The sequence below is a fragment of the Pleurodeles waltl genome, chromosome 10, assembly GCF_031143425.1.
Source record: "Pleurodeles waltl isolate 20211129_DDA chromosome 10, aPleWal1.hap1.20221129, whole genome shotgun sequence".
In the NCBI taxonomy this organism is placed as follows: Eukaryota; Metazoa; Chordata; class Amphibia; order Caudata; family Salamandridae; genus Pleurodeles; species Pleurodeles waltl.
The window spans coordinates 140538318-140563136 of NC_090449.1; the positions used below are offsets into that span (position 1 = coordinate 140538318).

At 42.5% G+C, this 24819-nt stretch overlaps 1 protein-coding gene and 1 long non-coding RNA gene across 5 annotated transcripts in view; one reads left to right on the plus strand and one right to left on the minus strand.

The window, feature by feature from the left end:
- The window catches only part of RNF216 (ring finger protein 216), a 697454-nt gene that overhangs the window by 560035 nt on the left and 112600 nt on the right, over positions 1–24819 (minus strand). The window lies entirely within an intron of this gene.
- Positions 6077–6891, plus strand: LOC138261245 (uncharacterized). Its single transcript, XR_011199061.1, has 3 exons — positions 6077–6267; positions 6350–6424; positions 6511–6891. It is a non-coding gene; the product is annotated as an uncharacterized lncRNA (long non-coding RNA).

Below are 24819 nucleotides of genomic sequence, written 5' to 3' on the forward strand. Positions count from 1 at the left end.
GTCTCCAAATCCTTTGTCAACCCAGATATTATCTGATCATGTCCCAGTGGTATGAGTCTGCTGCTTTAACTTCCCCATTTCATAGACCACAAATGATGCTGCTTTTCGTGATCCTTTGAAGCACTGGACTCTAGCACTCCTTAAAAAACAAATGTAACAAATATTTTTTCTTGATCTGTAATTTGTGTTGCTGCCTAGGCGGACCCTGGGAGCGAGCTCATAGTATACAGCTACCCTTCATTGTGAAATCCACAGAAGATGAAATAGAAACTTATATCCTTCTATAGAAGCAACATGTACTTACCTGCTCACACCAGTTGAATAAGGTTTAATGTACAACTAGGGAGGAACTGGAAAATGTTCAAAGGTTGTGGTACACTACACAGCCCTAATACAAGAGAGGTGAAAAGGGCAACACAATACTGGTATGCAAAATTAGAGTGGCCAAGAAAAGCAATCCTCAAAGTTGTGTCATACGTGGCCTAGGTTTTCCTTGTCTTTATATAGTAACAGGGACACCAGAATTGCCATATTTAGATAAATATTTAACACTTACAGGAGTGAAGCAGCACACTGGCAACTTAACAGCACAAGTTCTTTCATGTGTATTCTAACTGCTGCAATTCCTAGAAGTTTAAATACTTACAAGTAGAAAGTGTTCACCATTAGCATCAGTGCAGCCACAGAGCTGGACATCTTTAGCCAAATGTTCCTGGCTCACTATCATTCCTAAGTAAAGCAGATCTTTAGATTGGAGGAAGTTTGAATTGCTGCTTATCTATCTGAATTTTCTTTCCAGCGATAGATGCGGAAAATAATACAAAGGTTGGAGGAAGATCTCTCTCAGAAAACAATTACTGAAGTATTTCCAGAAACAAAACCCCAGTCCTGGTGGCTTTACTCCCTCTTGTTACCAGGTGTAACAGAACCTGCTAATGAATCCGCTGGCAACAGATCTTGAGCATTTTGTAACCTTCAGGTCTGTCATAGACTGTGATAGAGTTCATGCTCATCCCATTTCTAATATCAAAAACACCCTAAAAACTGGGGTCACATAGCTCCATTTTATTATTTAATCATTACAAACAAATATATTGTATTGTCTCTGTTAGAGAATATAGGGCACTAAATTGTATTAAAAAGTAGTACGAATGTATTCAATTAAGCAGATATGACCACAGCACACAGAGCATACATAGTTGTATAATACAGATGTAAATTTTGGTAATACAGATACGTTGATGAATAGTATAATACTCTTCTAACTATATATGCTCTATGTGCTGTGGTCATATCTGCTTAATTGTCCATTTAGTATACCCCTACACACTTTACATGTGCCTTGAGGTAGTAGGGCACTAGACCACTTACACCACCTTTGGACTATTGGACTAACTGTACTAGCTTGGACAACACTTGGAGGTGAATAAGTGCTTGCCATTACTACCTTGACCATTGGATGCATATGAATTTATCCAAATTAAACAGTCCCAGTCAAAGAGCGCTTAGTGGTGAATCTGGTGGAAATAGCCAAGCAGCAGACACAGAGTCCTTCTCTGGCTAGACTCTTAGAAGGAGTGCAGCAGGTGGAATGGTAATTTTTAAGTCTCTGATATACCGCTTGAATCTGTCTGGTGTCAAAAACATTCTGTAGAAAATACCAATACTTTGAGTCATCCCGACGGATTCTTACCAATTAAATTTGCATCTTATTCAGTTTGTTTTCCTTCCTTGTCTTATGTTTGTTCCTCTCCTGACGCACAGATTCTTGACCTTGTTTTTGAGTGGATTACAGGTACCGTTCCACAGCGCCACATTGGGGAACTACTTTTTTTCTTTTGGTTCCTGCAAAGAGTACCGGTCTTATCTTGCTCTTTCCTCTGTGCCACTTCCCCTTTACATGTCCACCCTACACACTGTGTTGCTACACCATCAAAGCTTCTTTGTTGCTCAGGGCTCCTCCCAGAAACACTGAGCTTTCTTTGGTTTAGTGTATTTACACTTTCCCGACCTCTCTCACCAGCTCAATTGTTCCACCTCCACTCCCTGATGCTCCCATTGCTTTTTGGCATTTACTTTTCTCTCCTCCCTGTCCCCTAAACACTCTCCCCACCTGCTCTACCACTGCTACACCTTGTTGTTATTTTTTTTCTGCTTTGGTGGATCTGGCAGCTACAATCTGCTGGGTCCCTCCTTTCTCATTTGCTTTGGCACAGGTTTCATATTTTATTTCAATGTATTGCTCCAAGATGGGTGTCCACCAATGTTCCCTGTAAAGGGCGCACGTGGGCGCGCGCTCCCTTCCATCGCCCACCGCACAGGCCTCTCTGCCGAGTGCTCACGTTGTTCGTCACGTCGCCGGTGCCTGCATGACACGTCACTGCCTCACGCGAGAGAGTGAAACCGTATGTCAGGGCTACGTTTAAAAAAAGAAACAGAGCGAAAACACAGTCATTCTCTTCGCGGCAAGAAAAAGCGACAGGATGAGAACCCCCTGCACATGGAGAGCACCAAATGCAAGCAGGTAAGTGTGCACAACACCACAAGGAGTTTTAGATGTGGTGCTGCAGGTAGCCGCGCAGTGTTTGTACAGACATCATCAGCATAAAAGGAGGGGAAATCCAAACCTCTGCATGTCACAGTAAAGGCTACAGCCAGCACTCCTCAATCTGACAGAGCAGAATTCGGCAAACCAAAGATTGTTTGCTGCCCCCCCCCCCCCCACCCCCCACCCCACCAGGGTTTCAAGAAGGCTTTTTTAAGTTGCACCCTAGGCTAGCATGATACTCTTTCAGTTTTATGGCCTCTGACTCAGGAGAAAGCCTACTTGAAATCACAGCTTCCAGCTGACTGCTAGCTTGAGTGGGCACACTTTATTCTCACATTACTTCCAGCTTGCACAAGGCAAGCCCCATCGCCACAACACATTAAACAAAACAGATCATGCACAGGCACAGATTTACCCAACCTTGCTGCAGCTTTACCAAGATCATCAAATGGTAACATCTGTGTGCAGGGAATTTAAATACTAAACACAATGAGTGGTGGTGCACTTGAAACAACCGCTTCTAACAGAATTACATTCAGGCATTTACGGTAAGTACTTACAACAACTTTCACATTTCACCTTTAACCCCAGGGACTAATGTATGCTCCCCAATACAAAAAAATAAATCACTTTCTACCTTGTGTTGAGATAAACAATAGTTTGCCTACACATTTTTTAACTAACAAATAATTGAAAAGTTTGATGCGGTAAATATTTTAACGAGAGCAATTCTGCCAAAATGTGCTGCGAGAGACATTGCTTTAAGCAAACAAGAATACTGAAAACACATTGCTTATGTACAGGGGCATAATATATTCAATGAAACGTGTCAAATTTGGTCAGCGTGACAGATAATCCTCGGCCACTCAAGATTATCTGCCAACGGGCAGCCATTTTCTGTAAGGGTTTCACTAAAATCTGTTAAGTGTTTTAGGGTTCCGGATGAAGTGTCATCCCTTTTTTATGGGTGAGCGCAAAGTAATCTCTCTTTGGGCTTCAAACCACGCCCAGGTCAGGTCAGTCTCTTTCATTGGTTCCTGGGCTTGCTCTTTAAAATCTGCTTGCTTTCATTTGTGGAAGGCATGCATACGTCATGCCTTTTCCGGTGTTTAGCCCCCTACACAACACCAGTAAACTACTAGAAACATACGAGGCACGATGTTTTGAGCCTGGTTTCTGGACTACTTTACCTGTTAATTTCCCCCGCAGCGCGATTGCGCTGGGGTTTTCATAGCGCGATCGCGCTCCGATTTTCCGTTTCTCAATTTCAGCGTGATCGCCCTGCATTTTACATAGCGCATTCGCGCTGTGTTTTTTTTCTTTTAATTTGTGTGGCAAGAAAAGTTAGGTCAGGAGTTTACAACGCAAATAGCTCCAACTCGAGCAAATGCGAGCCCCGTTGCATCGAAAATGCTTGTTCGGTATTTGTTCTGAATGTACACCATCTTTGCACTGCATTTCGTATTTATCACATCTATTCACAGCTTCGCACTGCATTTTGAAAATTTCTCAACTGCACACAGCTTTACATTGCATTTGTCATTTGTCCCAACTGTGCACAGAAATGCAGTGCAGCAAATACCTCAAAGGCAGTGGGCAGTGTATAGAATGACACATGGCGGTAGTATAGTGCACTCTGAAGGAAAGAAAATGTTATTCCTCATAGTCACACCAGGGAAACAACATTTTATCAAAAATCTGTTTACCTTCACCAAAATGCTAACATAACATGCTCTTCGGCAGCGTTGCCTTATCAACCGGTAAAACAGTGTTATGGCAATTAGCACAGGATTTCACCACTGCCTCAGTTCAAAATATAAAAGTATAAAAAAAATAAAAAATACTCCTGACATTCAAAATGTTAGAAATATGTAACAGCAACATTTGTGTGATCATTTTAACATTGTTATTGGATAACAGTTGAAGCTGTGGGAGGGAAAAGCTTCTAGCAAAGGGGTGGGTGGTTGTTTACACCTGCTGAACTTCTAGCGTAAGCTCATTTTATTGTTTTCTATTGTGGCAGAACAGAGGGGCTGTTCAAATAACCATTGCCTCCAACTCATGCCAATAATACTTGGAAAGTCATTAATGAAAGTTTTAACGCATTGCAACAGGTGATAAGGCTATATAATTTCTTACTAGAATTCAATGTTTATCTTATTTTTAATTTACATATCCCACTATTATGCTCATGCCTTTAATTAGCAATGTTGTATGCATTTGCACTTGTTATCGTATTGTGTTTATTATTTATTCTGAAAAGCTATTATGGGCAAAATGTGTACTATTATATAAACCTTATAAGCATATGGTGCCTTATAATGTAATACATTAACTGTTCATTGAATATTAATTTTTACTCTTTTATTTGATGTCTCTTGCAATCTGAAATGTGCACACATGTTTAGAAAATATCAGGAGTACAGGTGCTCGGTGCCTTATTTGTAAAATAATAGGTGGCAATGTCCAATGCGCTGCTCAGACACCCTTGGTCAGCACTATTAAAATGTCAACATGCTGAATACCAAAGGTACGTTGTCATGAATTTATCTCAGGTCTCTTTAATTCTCTGCTAGACAGTCCTGTAATCTCACACTTAACAGGTTTCTGTTTTCTACCTTGGTGATAGATTTTCTTTCTTTCTCTTCTTCCATCTATTTATGTTGTGTGTTATTCACTCATGGGAAATGTCTGACGAGGGTAAATAAGTGCTGGTCTCACAAAATAAGTGCCAGTAGCCCCCAACTGATATCATCCTGCTCAAAGTAAGTAGTGGTGGTCCTTCCCTACCACACATTTGCCCCAGAATGGATAATCTGAGGCATATAAAAGTTTGCAGAAAGCAAACATTTTAAAAGACCAATTAGTGCCAATTGTTAGACCTGGCATCCTTAGAGTGGTCTGACCTCAGACCTTTTGCCTTTCACCTCCTGTTTTTGCTGTATTTTTTTGATGGCCTTAGCACTCTGAACACTTTACCACTGCTATCTGCTAACCAGTGCTAAAGTGCATGTGCTTCTCCCCTAAACATGGTAACCTTAGTGTATACACAATCAGCATATTTAATTTATGTGTAAGTCCCTTGTAAAGTGGTATACCATTTACCCAGGACCTCCTACTAGGGGGCCTGCAGCACTGATTGTGCCAGCCATTCAAGTAGCCCTGTAAACATCCCTCAGGCCTGCAACTGCACGTTCACTTGGTATTTAAAACCTCTTGCCAACCCTTAAACTGCCCTTTTATTACACATAGGTCACACCTAAGGTAGGCCCTAGGTAGCTGATAGGGCAGGGTGCTAAGTAAGTAACAGGCAGGACTTGAACTAATAAGTTTTAAATGTCCTGGTAATGAAAATCTCCCAAAGTCGTTTTTCATTATTGTGCGACCTACTGCTCTCATAGGCAATGTTCCCTGTAAGTTCCTTCCTAGCCCACCCTTATAAAATCTGATTAGTCATAGCGAGTGGGCGAGCAGATAACTTGAGGGATGTAAAGGCTGCATCATCAAAGGTCTAAAGCATGATGTAGATTTCTAAATGGATGAAAATATGGAACCAGAGTTTGTCTAAACTGAAACCCCAGGTAACTAATAATTGCTCTGGAGCAGTCATGCATAATGTTTTTGTAACTCCTATAACCTATGCTAAATATCTTCTTTCCAATTACAGACAGTCAACATTTGGATTTGAACGGGCAGGCGTGAGTACCAAGGAAGAACAGGTAATTCTGTAGACATTCCAGGTGGGATTAAGGGTCTGTAGATAAATCACGTTCATGATCCACATCTTTGCTTTTATTACAGGTTTGTCGGACCAAGCAAGTTATAGATTTGTATGGGCCGACATGCATAGAAGCGTAAGGACCATGTATTTATTTGGTAGGTCCCACATCTGGGTAACCTGGCACATTACAATATGGCAACATGGTGTAACCAACTGTTAACCATCTTTTCTTTTGTTGCAGTTATCCCAGACAGGACAGGTCATAGAGGAGGACGGGCAGACCGGAGTAGCAGCAGAAAGAGCACGTTATTATTTGCTAGTTTTTCCTTCTGGTGAATATGAGGCATTGAAATAATCAGGTGCTTTAAGCAATTTTTCCTCTTTTACAGGCATCTTAGACCCTGCTACACAAATTTGAACAGGCACATGTGAGTAGAAGGAGAAAGACAAGGTAATTATTTGGTAGATTTCACTTGTGATGCACCAAGTACATTATAATATAAGAATATTCTTCAACCCCCTTTTTTGTTCTTTTGCATGCTTCTCAGACAGTGCTAATCATAGATTAGAAAAGGCAGAAATGACTACAAGCAGAAAGACCAGATGATTATTTAGTAGTGTTTCCTTGTAGTACATCTGACACATTGGAACATAAGCATGTGCTGTAACCATTTTTTTCTTCTGTTGCAGACATAAGACAATGTTACATCTACAGGCAGGTGTAAGAACAAACAGAAAGGCCCAGGTAATTACTTGCTACTTTTTCCAAGAGATAGCTCTGACTTGTCTGGTAGACTGCATTCAATAGCATAAGAACCAACTTTAAATAATGTTCCTCACTTGAAAAAAATGTTCCTTTTTTTTTTTTTTTTTCACGCTTTGCGGCACAGTAGGCTCAGACTGATTGCCTCCAAAATGTTCAAGCACAAAGCTGTGTCTTCTGCAGAGAGCAGTGCTTCATCACAAAGGAAGAAATGCTGACTTGCGTTCAAATAAGAATGGCTGAAAGAACTTGTGGAGACTGAGATACAGAAGTCACGTAACAAGGTTTGCGTACAACTGGGAGGGCTATTTCTATACAATCCAGAAGTAAGCCTGCTTTGCAAAGTATGTGCAGAAGCAAAGATCACAGGGGGCTTTTCTACTGGGAAGAAATGGAGTGATGGCTGGAAGCTTGACTACCTGAAACGCCATCTATGTAGCAAAGTTCATGAATCTGCTTTGGTGACCCTAAGAAATAAAAGTGCAGGTGCCAGGCTGGGTTTTGGAGTGCGCACCATGCTGACAGAAACCGCCAGTGACAGAGCAAACAGACTAGAAGTGGTTGAATGGTAAAGATCTCTGCCTGAGGAGATAAAGATTCTCATTAACAATGTGTTGCTAGCAGTCAAAATGAACACTTCAATGTTATCTGTTCAAGACATCCATGACCACGTCACATTGTATGTGAAGATACCAGACAGCTGGAGGAGCAAGAGCTATGCCTTTGAGTTTTTGAAGCAATCAACAGCGTGATACAATCTGACTTCATGGCAGAACTGCACAGTGCTCGTATCACACATTGATAACTGATGAGAGCACAGATATTTCAGTTACGAAATTGCTCATCCTCTACTTCAAATTCCAATATGTAACATAAAAAGAGCACAAAACAGTGTTTGGGGGGAACTGTAACTCTGAGTACATGCAATGTGGAGGCTATCACCATAGCTGTAAAAGACTTCTACACTGCCAATAAGCTGGACCTTATGAGAATGGTCATGTTTACATCAGATGGTGCATCAGTGATGCTGGGAAAGAACAATGGTGTTGCTACCTGGTGCCTGGAAAAAAGTGCAGATGATAAGGGAAATGGAAACATTACTGAGGACTGTCTACACGGTGTTCTCCTGCCTGCTCACCAGTAAGCAAGTCCAAGCTGAACAAAACTGCTTTGGTCACTGAATGTGAAGCAGTCTCCTTTCGGCCACTCAATGAAGTGCAGTGGCTTTCAAGGCATTTTGCTGTTGGTGCACTCTCGCGTAATTATGAGGTTGCTCTCAAATACTTTGATCATGAAAGTTTTGAGGAGAATGACCCAATTGCTAAATATTGCTACAAAAAACTATCTGACGCCAACTACCATATTTCCTTTGCAGCACTGAATGACATTCTGGGTGAACTCGCATCTTTGTGCAAGTTGTTTCAAAAAAGCTCTTTGACCACTGTTGAAGCTGTACAATATGCAAGAGCAAAAATTGAAATTGGTCAAATAAAGGAACAGTACTTGGGCTACACTGTCTTTTGGAGCAACACAGTAAGAGATCTGATGGCTTTGTATAGAGAGGACCGAGAGCATGATAGTGAGCTGATGTTATCTTTCATTAAACTTCTTTGTGAGCACATGGAAAGAAGGTTCCCAGAAGATGAATTGAAGGAATAGACACCCTTTGATTTCCATGCAGTAACAACACAATCACACTTTGATTTTGGGACTGAGAATGTACAAAGACTTGTTGAAAAGTATAAGAAGGTCTTGGTCCTGGGTGATGGCGACACCCCTGATGATGATGTTCAGCAATACCGAGATTATAAATATGAGGCGGCAGAACATATAAAAAGCAGATTGTTTAGGACCTTTCAAGACATGGTGAATGTCACTCTGCGGAATGATGCACAGTACAGTTTTGTATCTCAGCTTGTTGATGTCTGTGCAACTTTCCAGGCTTCAAGTGCAGACTGTGAACGAGGATTCAGCCTCATGAATGCAATCAAGTCCAAATTAAGAAACAGACTCAAGGAGAGTCACCTAGATATGTTGATGAGGACAAAGGCCTACTCTCAAATGGGAAGGCTGACCTAGACAGAGTTTATCAGCACCGGAAGAATGGCAAGGTGAGAGAAACAAACATGTCACACATCTACTGTTGGCACCTGACTTGTTTAAACTCTGATGTGGCTCCTCCTACAGTCCATATGTGGCTTGGGTGAGAACATTGCTGAGCCTGTCTCTTGGCAGAAGCCTCATGGAATTTATCAGTAGTGTGTTCATCAAATTGTAAATGTCAACTAATTGTACAACGTGTTCTATTTGATATGCATGGCCCTCTGTAGCACACTGAGAGTATTCATTAAAGTTTCATAATGGTTCAACCTCCTGATTTCTGTTTTCTCTAACTGGGGTGTAGGTGGCACTAAACAGGTCAGGTCCGTGGGGTGTGCCACAAAACTGCCTTAATGCCCTATTACATGGAGCAATGTTTATACAAATATCCCTTTTTAGGTTTAGTGTTAGCATTCGGAATGCTGTATACTAAAGTATACAATAGAGTGAGTTCCAGCGTTATGATTTGTTATTTGCAGTGTCCTTCAAAAATCCTTGCTTGCTAGTGGTCAGTTATGCCTCTTTGTCCTGCCTTTTTTATCTTTGGGAGCAGCTCAAAGTACTGTGTAATTACGCTATGTCCTGTTTATCTCTTCTGTAAGGGACTTTTTTTTTTTTGGCATTTGCCTGTTTCACCTCAACAGTGTGGGTACTTGTTCAGTTACTTATCCCCACCAGCTCCCTCTGTAAACATAAACCAACAGCAGAGGGGGGCTTTTCCAGGGCCAGCTCACCCTTGCTCTCTTCCTTTAGTTATTTTCAGTCTATGTGGCAATAAAAGTCCAGTCATGAATTTACAACGCTATGAGCTCTAACTCAAGCAAACACTAGACTATTGCATTCCAAATGCTTGTTTGCTTTAGTGGTAAAACAAATCTATGGAGAGGCAAATTCCAAAGATCTTGGTAGTTATGCGCTGCGCTAGCGTGAATGGTAATTTTCTTGACGCACGTATCCTTGGCTGCAGTGCACAGAGACCTTACACTGCCGTACAAAGTGCAAAACAATTTGAAGGAACATTGGTGTCCACCATCTTGAAATGGTGAATTACAGCAATATGGCCAAAGTGTTGTGACAAATACTGTATGTGTTTATTGAGACATTCTGGAACACAATCATCTAACTGAAAGGACATAGGCCCTCATTACAACTTTGGAAGGCGGCAACCACCGCCTGTCAAGTTGTAACCACTGAACGGCCGCCAATGCGGGCGCACTCCCGCGGTGGCCATTTAGACATCCCCGCTGGGCCCAGCCGCAACATGGGAGCTGGTTCCAAATGGAGCCGGCGACGTTGCGGCGGTGCGACGGGTAGGTGCACCTGTCGCGCTTTTCACTGTCTGCTGTGCAGACAGTGAAAAGCTTCATGGGGCCCCCAGGGCCCCGCGACTCCCCTTTCAGCCAGCCTTTCCACGGCGGTTCCTACCACCATGAAAAGTCTGGCAGGAAGGGGACTTGTAATCCCCTGGGCAGCGCTGCAAGCAGCGCTGCCCTGGCGGATTACAACCGCCGGGACCACTGTGGCGGAAAACCGCCGGGACCACTGTGGCGGAAAACCGCCAGGACCAAAACCGCCGGTCCCGGCGGTGCGACCACGGCGCTTCCGCTACGGTCGTAATCCCAGAGTTTGTACCACCAGCCTGTTGGCGGTACAACCTCCAGAACAGCCCTGGCGGTCTTTGACCGCCAGGGTAGTAATGAGGCCCATAATGTGGCTTGAGTTGTACCTAGACCCCCTGTGGTTATCAGGAGATACCAGTGAACAGAGTGAACTGCTTCTCACCACAAGCACATACATGATGCTAGCTTGAAACCTTCAGACTCATCCACTGATAACTGTGTGTGCTGGGGAGAGGAGAGAACTCGTCCATGTAAGAATGGAAAGCTCACAGCATAAGAAGGAGTGGGGATGGTGAAGAAAAATGTGATGTTCTTTTGAAGATACATCAAAAATCCTGGTTGCCAACAGAGAGTCCTGGGACGAATGCCTGCTGCATTGTTGAGATGTTGGGTTTGTAGGACAAGCTCTTCTTATTCTTTCACAAATATAAACTGACAAGTGCACTAAGTCACCAAAATATACATTTTCTGATAACTTTGATTCCTCTCACTTATTTTACTGCCTTTTTATCGGGATGCTCTACATTTCAGTTCCACCATTATTTTGAACCTGTCTGTATGCGGTCTTGATGATGTCAATAACTATGTCATATTGCAAGCTGATTTATCTCTGTACTAACAAAACCGAAATATTGCTGCTAAAAAAATGAAAGGGACACGTTAACTCCATAAATCAGCCTCAACAACAAAGTGACGAATCTGGAAATGTGTTGCATTTGAAGCAAACAACTGTACCAGGACGCCCTCTCATATTTAAGTACAGACTCATTAAAAGGGTCAAGGCAAAGAGGATCTTTGAATAAGCCAATGACCGGGAAGCATATACAGATGGGTAGGGGTCACTGCAGGGAGTTTCCTACAATAAAGGTAAAGGACCAAGTGGAAAGAAATAACAAATCTTTTAGGACTGAGAGTCAAAAAAATGATCAGGGATGTGGAATTCCTATCGCCCGACGCCCGGGACATCTTGTTTGGGGTCAAGGGCAACAAGTTTTTATGTTTACTTTGTCCTTGGGACAAGTAGGCCCAACCCTCTGCAGCACAAACCCTTTGGCTGCCTGTTTACAGAGAGTTGAACTCTCTGCAGTTGAGGTAATGTGTTTCCAAAGGATAATGCTGTTCGAACTTGTATTTATGGTTCATTATTTGAAAGCCTTCATTATTAGGGTGCGTGCTGTAAATAAATGTTTTAAGGTCACACTTCACTACTGACGTTGGTTCCAGTACAAAAAAAAAAAAACGCGTACACACATGTTTGAAAAGTTTAGGCTAAGAGGCTAAGTATAATGCTCCCAGAATGCTCTCTGATTATATGCAAATGAAGTGTGATTTAGTAAAATGTGTTGATGCATGCTAGTATTTCCCAAAAATATTTCTAATGGAAAATCAGTGTAACCATTTTCAACACGATTATGGGAAGCATGAAAATAAACAAACACTGACAAAGCCAACTGATCTGACATATTTTTATAAGTCTTTTAGTTTCATCAATGCGTGTCTTGTTTTGACATGGCTTTTGTAACACTTTATTGTTGTGGGAGCTACCAGGCCCTCAACATTGTAACAAACATTGGCAAAACCCCCCCAAAACGTTTTTGAACTCTTAAAGCACACGTTGCCACCAGCGGCATAACAAAGGCCCCGCAGTCGCCCTCCAGGGGGCCCCGTCAGCACATCACCTGCCCTGAGTTAGTCTGGAGAGGGGGCTCCTCCATGTTCTTTGCAAAGGGGCACCCTCCAGTTTCGTTACGTCACTGATTGCCACTGTAGTTCCTGACACTGAACAAAACTACTTTGTGTGGCAATATGCTCCTTGTGGAAGAGCAGAATGCGATCACTCGCAGTAAAGCCAGCCGAAAGAGAGAGAAATAGAAGTTTAATAAAAACAAAATGTCTTTGTTAACACCAGCCTAATTAGGGACCAAGACCCACATGTAGGTAGCTTTTGGCATGTCGCAAACAGCGACTTTCGCTGTTTGCGACGTGCAAAAAGCACATTGCGATGCACAAACCCAGTTTTGCGATTCAGTAACCTGGTTACCGAATCACAAAACGGGTTTGCGACTCGCAATTAGTAAGGGGTGTTCCCTTCCTAATTGCAACTCGCAGTGCAATGTAGGATTGTTTTGTGACCGCGGGCGCAAACCAATCGCAGTTTGCACCCATTTCAAATGGGTGCTAACACTTTCGCAAAAGGGAAGGGATCCCCATGGGACCCCTTTCCCATTGTGAATGTCACTGTAAACATTTTTTCAGAGCAAGCAGTGGTCCTGTGGACCACTGCCTGCTCTGAAAAAATGAAATGAAAACTTTTCATTTTTCGTTTTTGTTATGCATCTCGTTTTCCTTTAAGGAAAACGGGCTGCATTACAAAAAAAAACTGCTTTATTGAAAAGCAGTCACAGACATGGTGGTCTGCTGTCTCCAGCAGGCCACCATTCGTGAGGGGGTCGCAAATTGCGACCCACCTCATGATTATTCATGATGTGGGCATTTGCGAAGCCCTTGCGAATCACAGATGGTGTCAAGGACACCATCCTACATTAAGATTTGCGACTCGCAATTTGCAGGTCACAAATCTGAACCTACCTACTTGTGGCCCCAAATTCTTAAAGAAAGTCACAAAAGTGCACCCATGGTATATGTCGTACCCCTATAAAATATTTGTGAACTGTATTTTAGCGTGGGTAAATACGATGTGTAGATTTGCTCATGTGAAAATCTATTGAGCATTTGCAAGTTCATTTTCCCTCCAGCCACTTTCTTCCCAACCCTGGAAGAAGTTCTAATTCTGCCATTGTCAGGAGTAAATGTCCAACCTTTCTTATTATGGGAAAATATTAGAGAGAAGCTGGTAAAAATCTTTAAAACATGCAGGTTAGTAGGTTTGCAGACTCAAAGGCATTCCATCCCTGGAACTATTGCTTACTGCTTCCTCCAGCCCCAGTATGCAGATCTGCAGAAAGGTGGCAAAATAAGGAAATTGCTACAGTAGGGATTGAAACTCCAAGTATTCAAGCCCTACTATGGTAGTAGCTCTGGCATAATCAGAGAGGCTATTAATTGCTGCCATAATTTGTCGCCACACTACATGGCACCAAAGGGACAAGTAGATCTTTTTACAGGACAAGTAGATTTGAGAAGCAACCTGTCCCCTGGACAAGTAGATATTTTAATAAATTCCACACCCCTGAATGATGCACGGGGAGCATGCATTAAGAGACATTGATGGTTTTCATACTACACAGCCATCTCAGATACACTAATTTTTAACCGTCATTTCACAAACACTAGCTGCAACATATCAAAAACTAGATGGTGAGCTCAGCACAGCATGCGACTATAATATTTTTAAGATTGGCATTTGTTACGGATTCACATGTTACATATAATCCTGCATTAAGTACTTTGAACTTTAACAAAATTAATTTTCCCAATCAAAGTTGAGACTCCCAACCATGGGTGCATCTATGCGGATTGAGACTTCAACCAGAGCTCTATAATGTACAGATAACATCTTCAGATTACCATCTTACACCTATTGTTAATGATATTGAACTTATCTGCAAACTGTATTACACTTTGTCAACATCATGGAGAGAATTGTGAAAAACATTATTTTTTTTTTAACATCAAAGCTATGGTTACTGCTCCGTAGCTGGTCTGTACTGCAAGGTTCCAAGGCAAGAGGCTTAACCTTGTGTGCATGAGCCAAATAATGTTATCACTGTTAAGACGTGAGTTACACGGGACCGACTCTATTGGTACTGGCTAACTCCACTCCACTAATATTCCTTTCGCCTGATATTTTGGGAAGCACTTTTCTTTGTGAATCAATGTACCTCACTTCTCACATTGTTTTTTGTAACTTGCAATGTGTCCCTCTCCTCACTTTCTCTTCTTGAACGTGTGGTCCTACAACCCTTGCCAAGGTTCCCTTTTGTGCAATCTTCTGTTTTCCTTACATTTGCCTTTTCAATTTCTCTTTTGGATTTCAAGCACAACTCTCAGCTGGTACTTCTGAGATCCTTATGTGATGTCCAGCTATACAATATTCTTTCTAAAAGCCTGAACAAGACATCCAAAACAAATACACTGTAATTCAACAATCGGTGTTACTACTGCTAAATCTTTACATATCCATTTTGCTCTCCTTTCGGTTTTCTTCCTTCTGCAAAAAGTCTGGGTTTCTGCTTTGATTAGTCTCTTTTCTCAGATCAGATTTATGTCAAGATCAACTTTGTAGTGAAATAATCCACTAACTTCTATCCTACTTAAATATTAAAAGTTCTTTCTACATGTAATTACGGTTGTAACTTTTATGGTAGTTTAACACAACATTAGCGGCAGTTCATTTTATTTTCCATTTTGCAGTTCAAATCCAGCTGTATATTTTTTCCCTATTTTGCACCCGACACAAGTTTTGCCAATTGTGATGACTCACTACTGTCTACTGTTTAAATTTAGCCAATTCTCCAGAACACCAGATAACGGGGTTTGATTGATTTTAAATATGATGGAGAAAAGTAAGATCGATGATCAACTTCTTGAACTGAACAAATGAAGAATTTCTTGTGCTGCATCTTGTCCACACACTATATTGCTCATTGACACTGCACCTACAATTATAACACACCTTTACCTTATGTAAACAAAGAAAGCAGCAAACTTACATGGCGAATGACGATTATAACAGACTAAGTCAACACTGCTATCTCCTTTAGAAGGTTAACTTAAATAGGAAACCACATCTATCTACTGACAGGCAACTTATTGGAATGAGAAGGGATACCACTGAATCAAATCAAAACAGCACACCCTCCAAATACAGAGAAAAAAACTTCCTTCAGGACTATTAGGCAACACAGCAGAAGGGAACCCTTTTACCATTTAATGGCAAACAAAACTAAAAGTATCACAAACGTGGACAGCTCCTAAATCCGAGGGCATCACATCCAACACGATTATATAGTTTTATGGCCTAAATCCACAGAAAATACTACATCTGCCATAATCTTGGATAAACACTGGATACATAAATGGTGTTTACCTACTCGAACTAAAAAATAAAAAAAATAAAAAAACAGTGCTTCGAGGTGCTATATAAAAAGCTGATGCATATACTATGCCACCACTAGCGAATATCTCAGCAAAACCAGCTACTAATACTCACAGACAATGTAATGTCAAACAAAAGGAGCTACCCTTCCAACCAGGCACATGCATAGCATTCACTCTTTATGGAACTGCAATAAAACGTTATGAGCACCACATCGCCTTCAGAACCAGGGAGAATAACAAATCGCCAGAACTTCAAAATGTTGATAGCCTGAGAACAATCATACTACTCCCTAATGGATTATACACAAACAGCTCCCACACATAATGGTAACAAACAATTAAAGCACAACATTGCTTGCCATATAACTAATTTGTGCTGTCCCAATGTACTTGCAAACATGTTGGATCTCATAGCACGATCCACTGACTGCACTCACATATAAAATCAACAGAATACCTTAGAATACCCTGCATACATACAGCACAGATCTGTCATATAGTTTGTGATAATTTCACCACCAGTAGCAGTAGCCTCTAAGGAAGGCCACAGAGAAACACAAAGGAAAACAGATATATATATGACAGCCATGATGCTTTCTAAACCATTGGCCATCAATTTACACAACATTAAAATAACCAAACATCTTGGATACCTCCAGCAGGTAAAATACGCCAGGCAGCTGACAACACTCCACAAAACCCACAGTTTTAGTCCACACAGTAACAAACCAGAACATATTAAAGTCTTCAATTATAAAAAGAGGAGGGAGCACACTGCTTAGCATATCAGTACGCAATTAACCCAGATGCACTGTAGAAAATACAGTGCAAGATAACGCTCACTTCAATTGAAAGTCTTTAGTATTCATAATTGCTTGTGCTCCCAGTGCTGTGTATCTGTAGACACAGGTTTCAGGACAGGGGTCCTTCTTCTGTATAGAGTAACATGAGAAATTTGAGGGGGTGCTGTCAATTCTGCTCACAGTTTTATCAGATTTAGCACCACTCCCAGAGCACAGGTGCACTCCAGAGCTCATGAGCCTAATGACTTAGGAAGAAGCCAATCACAAACAAGCACTGGCAAAAACAATTGGTTTCACCTTTGTTTTATCTTTTGCATTCCATCTTATTACCTGGACAATAAATATTAGAAAAAAGGTTAATATAATGTTTGTTTTAAATTTGATCAACCGTTAATAGTTCTTTATGTTGTGATATATGTAGAATTAATACCTCAGGGTTCCAAACTCGTAATTCGTACCTCATTTGATATGGCATTACATTAGATTTTAGTAAAATGTCGTTGGTACAGTGCCACTGCACCTGCTGCACCATTCAAATCATGCCCCTTTTAACTGCAAGGTAACCACAATTGTGACTGCCTGTTCAGTAGTAAACTATAGCAATATTTGATGTTTAGAGGAGCTATAACAACTTTTGGTCCTGGTTCAACCGCACCTGCTGCACCATTCAAATCATGACCTTAACGCCTGCAAGATAACTGCACTTGTGACTGCCTGTTTACAAGTAAAATGTAGTAGGAGTTTGTGTTTAGTGGGGTTCTTAGAGCTTTTGGGCATGGTGCCACTGCACCTGCTGCACCATTCAAATTATGATCCTAATGCCTGCAAGGTAGCTGCACTTCTGACTGCCTGTTTAGTAGTAAATATAGCAATACTTGGTGATTAGAGGGGTTCCTGGAGCTTTAGACCCCGGTGTCACTGCACCTGCTGCAACACTAAAATCATGACCCTAGTGTCTGCAAGGTGACTGCACTTGTGACTGCCTGTTTAGTAGTAAAATTTAGCACTAATCTGCGTTTAGAGGGGTTCTGACATCTTGTGTCACTGGTGACACTGCACCTGCTTCACCAGTAAAAACATGACTACTGCCTGCAAGATAACTGCGATTGTGACTGCCTGTTTAGTAGACTATAGCAATATTTGGTGTTTAGAGGAGTTCTGACAACTTTTGGGCCTGATGTCACCGCACCTGCTGCACCATTCTAATCAGGACTCTAATGCCGGCAAGGTAACAGCACTTGTGACTGCCTGTTTAGTAGTAAAATATAGCAATATTTGGTGTTTAGAAGGTTTCTAGAGATTTTGACTTCAGTGTCACTGCACCTGCTGCACCACTAAAATAATGACCCTAGTGTCTGCAAGGTAAATGCAGTTGTGACTGCTTGTTTAGTAGTAAAATATAGCGATATTTGGTGTTTAGAGTGGTTCCCAGAGATTTTGCATCAACACTAAAATCATGACCCTAGTGCCTGCAAGGAAACAGCCTGCAAGGAAACTGCCCTTGTGACTGCCTGTTTGGTAGTAAAATTTAGCAATAATCTGTGTTTAGAGGGGATCTGACACCCTGTGGCCCTATTGCGAATGCACCTCCTGCACCCTTAAAACCATGACCCTAATGCCTGCAAAATAGCCACTTATGAATGTGTGTTTAATAATAAAATATAGCAACATATGGCGTTTAGAGAAGTTCAGACAACGTTTGGCCCTGGTGCCACTGCACCTGCTGCACCATTCAAGTCATGACCCTAGTTTGCTGCAACATAACTGCACTTGTGACTGCCTGTTAATAAGTCACTGAGATAATAACCATTTGAAATAAAACGTCGCCCAATTATACAAACATGTTTTCTTAAAAAGTGAGTGACTGGCGATTTAGGAAATAAGCCCACAAATAAAATTATGTACAACTTTTATTCATCAGAAATGTAATTATTAAATAATGAAAAAAACAAAAAAATGAGCCCACTCGCTGCTTACTTTCCATCTGCACTCTTATTACACACATTATAACTTGAATTGACTTGCGTTCAGTTCATTTTTTCGCTTACAAAAACTAACAAGTAACCAATCACCAAAAGCCAGAAGGTGTACTTCGTGCACGCTCCCGCGACGGCAAAAGCAGAACAGAAAGCAGACCAGACGGGCACGAAGTGACCTGCTAGCCAAAAAGCAGCAAGTAAGTTCAAGCAACGTTTTTTAGTAAGTTTAAGACTTAGTAAGCACAGCGCATGTACTGTGCAGGCGAAACCTAAAAAGAGGAGGAAGCACACTGCCTGGCATACTGGCACACAATTAGCCCAGATGCATTGTGGTAAATGCAATGCATTCCAGACAGCTAAAGCCACAGTTATAGTCTGCACAGTAACAAACCAGAACATATTAAAGTCTTAATTCAATTAATGCGGCAGAATACTTTTAAACATAGCATCCTACAATTACATGCATTTAAAATAGTGTACATATCCCAAACAGTGGGATTACTTTACCTCTTTCACCCTATCGTTTTTGAGATGGCAGTTCACTTTGCAGCTTTTTACTTTGTTTCTCACATAATCGTTTTTCACAAGACTACACGTGGATTGGCCCTATTTATAAAATACATTTATGTTTTAGACTTTGTAGCTTACTTACTTTCTATCAATGACAGTTCTCCCAGATACAAGTTTTTTTATGCAAGTTCTTGGACGGGAGTATACATAGCAATATGCCGACCGTGCTTAGTGAAAAATACTTCTTTATACTAGTCCAGTGGTTCCCAACCTTTTGATTTCTGTGGACCCCCACTTTAACATTAATGAAACCCAGGGACCCCCACTTAATCATCATTGGAATCCGGGGGCCCCGCGACGGAGTCATTACTGGAAGCTGGGAACCTAATTTGTCAATATTTATTAATATTTGTATTAATTTTCTAACAGTCGTGGACCCCTTGATAAGGCTTTGCGGACCCCCAGGGGTCCCCGGACCACAGGTTGGGAACTACTGTACTAGTCCATTTTTTTCTTTCCGTTATGACATATTTAGAAATTCCCCCTTTTATATGGGCGCATATTTTGGGATTCTTGGGCCACATGATGCACATACATTTTAAGAAAACCGGGAATCAGCGTTTTCAGAGGAGTAATCTTTAGGAATTGTTTGTTGGCTATTGGTGTCAACTACATACATACTTGGCATACACAGTATGGAATGGAAGTACTTTTTGGTGTTATTTTACCATATCGTTGTAGTACGCACATAGTGTCTTGTTTTTCTGTGTGACAATTTTTGGACTCAGCTTGTATAATATTGGGCATTCATTTTTGACTATGGGCAATACATTTCGCTATTCCTTTTCGGGTACAGGTAGGTTATACCTCCAAATTGCCAACATTGTACTATTGCCAGACTAAGACCTTTATCTTAGAACATCAGTTGCCAGCGGCCATACGATTGTTACCTTGCAACTTTGGGCCTTGCCTCTGGTATATATCTTTGGACTGAGTTGTCGGCATCAACGCTCTTAGCTTACATGTCTATATGTTTACTGAGTTTAGATTTTTTTTTTATGCTATTTTTATTTATCCTTAAACGAAGGACTTATTACAGTTTGGATAAGTTTTTCTAATTGCCACAGACATGCATAGGGTATGTTGTTGTTAGAAATGGGGTCTTTGGTTGGCAGTCAGGTTGCCCCCTGTTCAAGCAAGGACCCTCACTCTACCCAGGGCAAAGGAGAAACACAACGGTTAACCCCCGCTCTACCCCTTGGTAGCTTGGTATGAGCAGAAAGGCTTAAACCCAGACGCAATGTGTAAAGTATTTGTACCAACACACACAATAATACAGTGAAAACACTACACACTGGACACAACACAGGTTTAGTACAATAGTAACTATTTATCTAAATAAAACAAGACCAAAATGACAAAAATCCAATATACACAAGTCAAGATATGAATTTTCAAAGTAAAAAGAATCTTACTCCATAGAAAACAATGGAAACGTTGATTTTACACAAAGTACCTGGTTTGCGTCAAAGATATAACCGCACGGGAGAGCATGCATCAGAAAAGTCAGCGATGCATTGATTCCTTATTTGCAATTGAGGCCGTGCGTCGTTTCATCTCCAGTCGGGTAGGCGATGAGTCATTTTTCTCCCCCGCAAGAGAGCGATGTGTCGATTTCTGGACAGACACCTCGGATCCTCACAGGGTCATGATGACGCCCAGCGACAATGCATGAGAAATTCGGTTGCACAGTGTTGGAAAACCGCGCTGCATGGGGTATGTGTTGTTATCAGCATCCGCAAGCAGGATTTGCGTTGTTTCTCAAGCCACAATGAAAGTGATGCATTGAAATCATCAGCGAAGCAGATGGCGCGTCCTTTTTCAGCTGCGTTGCATCGAAACTTTACCTGTGCGTGGATTTCCAATCTTGTTTTACCAGCTTCACCGTTCAAGGGCCCAAGGGCTGGATAGAACACCACTTGGCAGGGCAGGGGTCTCAGCAGGGAGTTCAGGTGCTCGCAGAGGAAATCTTTGATGGACCCGAGAATTCAAAACAGGAGGCAAGCTCAGGCAAGTCGTTGGAGATTCTTCACAAGCAGGAATATACCACAAAGTCCAGTCTTTGTCCCCTTCCTCAGGCAGAAGCAGCAACTGCAGGATAGCCCAACAAAGCACAGTCGCAGGTAGGAGAAGCACTTCTCCTCAGCCCTTCTCCTTGGCAGAGGTTCCTCTCGGTTCCAGAAGTAATTCTTGAAGTAATCTACAGTCTGGGGTTTTGGGTCCAATACTTATACCGCTTTCTGCCTTTTCCGACCTGAAGTTCACAAAGCATGTATTCTCACTGGACCCTTTCAACTGTATATTTATGTTGTTCAACTCCTAAGAATAATGTAGATGGAGCTTGAAGCTGCACAGGCAACAGTATGTGCAAACCATATGACAGCGAAAAAGCAATCAGTTCACCACTCTGTACAGAGAAATGCGTCTATTTATGCCCAAGGTTACAACACACCCACTAAAAGTTTGCCTCAGACTAGTTAGTTCTCTGCTGCATGTTACAACATACAATTTACTGGCGGGTACAGCCTATCAGTAAGCAAAAAAAGTCAGATGAAAGAGCAGTACATGCACTACAGCATGTATAGCACAAGTAGCATCCTTCAGGGTTCATAGACAGGCATTACCATGAACCTTGTTTTACGATTGTACCACTACATGTGCCGCCTTCTCAAACAACCACGCTACAAATGCAGTTTCCACACATGCCAGTGTCAATGCAGCTCAAGTCTATTTTCAAAGTAATGTGCTCTGCAGATCTCAGAAGTGAGTACGCAATGATCCGCTCAATGCCTAACTTCAGTGTTACGATGAAACACCAAGAGACATAGGTAAGCATACCGATGATGCGTTTTGGGCACTGACAATCTGAGACACCACAAAAAAAACAGAAAGCTCCAGACAGGATCATTCCCAAATGTTATGAGGAAAAGCAGTGCTCTAATCATTACAGATTCAGTTCAGGTGAAAAAGAAATGCGCAGTCCCTCTTATGAAGGCTTGAGCCAGCGAACTGCATTGTTACATCCATAACCCATGTAGGTTGCAGAAGCGATTCAGTGCAGGCCGGGAGATAACAATGGACCAACAGAGTTCCACCACCCTCGATGCTTCCAGTGTTCCAAGGTTTGATTCCAAGGCTCGGTGGCTCTGATGGTAGCTGGGGGCCCTATGTCGCTGAAGTGGGGGCCAAACTGAGGGATTCCTAAAGGGCAGCACTCGTTCATTCCTGCTGGTTCAGATAGAGAGGCAGAGTTGGGGGATGTCTGAAGGGTGGCTGTCATTGGACCCTGCCGGTTCAGCTGGAGAGGACGTGCTGGGGGGATTCCTGAAGGGAGACAGTCCTTGGTTCCTGCCTACTTGACAGAAGAGGTTGTGCTGCAGGATCTCCTCAATGCTATGAGGTGTCTTCGCTCGGCAATCAGACAAGATGGCTGGTTGTCCCTGGGGGCGAGGCAGTCCACTAACAAGCAAAGAGGCTGCTACGCTGAATTTTCTGGCGAACTGTTCACAGCGCACTGAGTCCAGTGGGAGGCTACTGATTCTATCAGAGAGAAGTGCTGGGGTTATTATTGGCAGTCGGTTAGCAGGGGCGAAATAGCTGAGATGGGAAGCGAGGTCTTTGATGGCCCTGAGACGTCAAAGAGAACAGAGGGCAAGCCAGTGTGCCCTTGGTCACTTCTGGAAGTGTCTTTTAGGTAATTCTTGCAGGGCAGAGATCGGCAGGCAGCAAGGTGGCACAGCAAAGCAGGGCAACAGTTCCTAGGAACAGTCTGGCACAGCAGAGTGGCAATCTTTCTGGCATCAAAGCCTGTACTCCAGTTGAGTTTCTTACAGATCAATAGATTAAAACCATATTATAGTGTAAAATTGTTCTGTCTTACTTTATTGATAGATTTTCCTTCAACATTTTGGCGAGCCACAGCCAGTAGCTCTGCCAAACTTCACAGACTGCCAGGAACTGTGGTTTACTTTGGACACCTTGTAGGTGGAGGCCACGTTCAGCCACTCCAACCCAAGATCCAGACTATTCTGCACTGGGAATCTCCAAAAACCCAGACTCAAGTCAGGGCATTCCTTGGCTTGACTGGGTACTACAGGAGGTTTGTGAAGAGATATGGATCCATAGTGACACCCTTCACAGAACTGACTTCTAAGAAAATGCCCAACAAAGTTAACTGGACCTTGGACTGTCAAAAGGCCTTTGACACCATGAAACAAGCTATGTGTACAGCACCAGTTTTGAAAGCTCCAGATTATTCAAAGCTTTTCATTGTGCAGACTGATGCCTCTGAGCATGGGATAGCAGTCCTGTCCCAAACAAATGATGATGGCCTTTGACCAGCCTGTTGCTTGTATTAGCAGGAGGTTACTCCCCAGGGAGCAGCGTTGGAGTGCCATTGAGAGGGAGGCCAAAGCTGTGGTTTGGTCCCTGAAGAAGTTGAGACCATACCTTTTTGGTACTCACTTCACAGTTCAAACTGACCACAGATCTCTCAGATGGCTGATACAAATGAAAGGAGAAAGCCCTAAACTGTTGAGGTGGTCCATATCCCTACAGGGCATGGACTTTGTAGAGGAACACAGATCTGGGACTGCCCATGCCAATGCTGATGGCCTTTCCAGGTTCTTCCACTTAAAAAATGAAGACTCTCTTGGGAAAGGTTAGTCTTATCCTCTTTCGTTTGGGGAGCTGAGGGTGGGGTTGTGTAAGGAAATGCTTTTCTTGGCATGGTTACCCCTACCTTTTTGCCTTTTGTTGGTACCAGTTATGAAAGTGTGCTGGGACCCTGCTAACCAGGCCCCAGCACCAGTGTTCTTTCCCTAAACTGTACCTTTGTTCCCACAATTGGCACAGCCCTGGCACACAGATAAGTCCCTTGTAAATGGTACCCCTAATACCAAGGGCCCTGTGGCCACAGAAGGTCTCTAAGGGCAGCAGCATGTATTATGCCACCCTGGGGACCCCTCACTCAGCACATGCACACTGCCTCACAGCCTTTTTCTCCACACCAGCACACTCCAGCTAAGTCGACATGGCACTCCCCTCAGAGTGCCATACCCACAACCCACTGCCTGTGGCATAAGTAAGTCACCCCTCTAGCAGGCCTTAAAGCCCTAAGGCAGGGTGCACTATACCACAGGTGAGGGCATATGTGCATGAGCACTATGCCCCTACAGTGTCTAAGCCAAACCTTAGACATTGTAAGTGCAGGGTAGCCATAAAGAGTATATGGTCGGTGAGTCTGTCCATTACAAACTCCACAGTTCCATAATGGCTACACTGAAATCTGGGAAGTTTGGTATCAAACTTCTCAGCACAATAAATTCACACTGGTGCCAGTGTGGAATGTATTGTAAAATACACCCAGAGGGCATCTTAGAGATGCCCCCTGAATACCAGTCCGACCTCTAGTGCTAGGCTGACCAGTTTCTGCCAGCCTGACACAACCAGACGAGTTTCTGGCCACATGGGGTGAGTACCTTTGTCACTCTGTGGCCAGGAACAAAGCCTGAACTGGGTGGAGGTGCTTCTCACCTCCCCCTGCAGGAACTGTAACACCTGGCTGTGAACCTCAAAGGCTCCTGCCTGTTACAGCACCCCAGGAAATCCCAGCTAGTGGAGATGCCCGTCCCTCCAGACACAGCCCCCACTTTT